Below are 360 nucleotides of genomic sequence, written 5' to 3'. Positions count from 1 at the left end.
AACGTTTCACCGTCCACTGGTTTGTTCCACTTTGGAGTAAGCTGGTGAAGGAAGAGTCAGTCTAGTGCTGTGTGTTCCCTTGACTGACGAAGCCTTCTGGATGAAAGGTGAAACGTTTCAGCACAAAAAAAAAGAAACTGTCCAGATGACCTGACTGAAAAATGTTGGATTATTACCTGGATTATTACCTGGATTATTGAGCATGGACTTTGTTGGATATGCTCTTTATCATTAGAGTCTGTGTTTGCACAGGAAGACAAACTTCTGCTCATCAACAATGAGCTGGCTGTAACACGTTACTACAAGTTCTGTGCCATCCATCCATCCATCCATCCACCCACTCATCCATCCATCCACCCA

General features: G+C 43.6%; 1 protein-coding gene across 1 annotated transcript in view; it reads left to right on the top strand.

The window, feature by feature from the left end:
* Positions 1-360, top strand: part of cntln (centlein, centrosomal protein) — a 66,295-nt gene that overhangs the window by 10,174 nt on the left and 55,761 nt on the right. The window lies entirely within an intron of this gene.

This window comes from Nematolebias whitei, chromosome 16 (genome assembly GCF_014905685.2).
Source record: "Nematolebias whitei isolate Nwh7 chromosome 16, NemWhi1, whole genome shotgun sequence".
NCBI classification, from domain to species: Eukaryota; Metazoa; Chordata; class Actinopteri; order Cyprinodontiformes; family Rivulidae; genus Nematolebias; species Nematolebias whitei.
The sequence above is the reverse complement of the archived record's forward strand: the minus strand, read 5'-3'. Positions and strand labels throughout refer to the sequence as shown.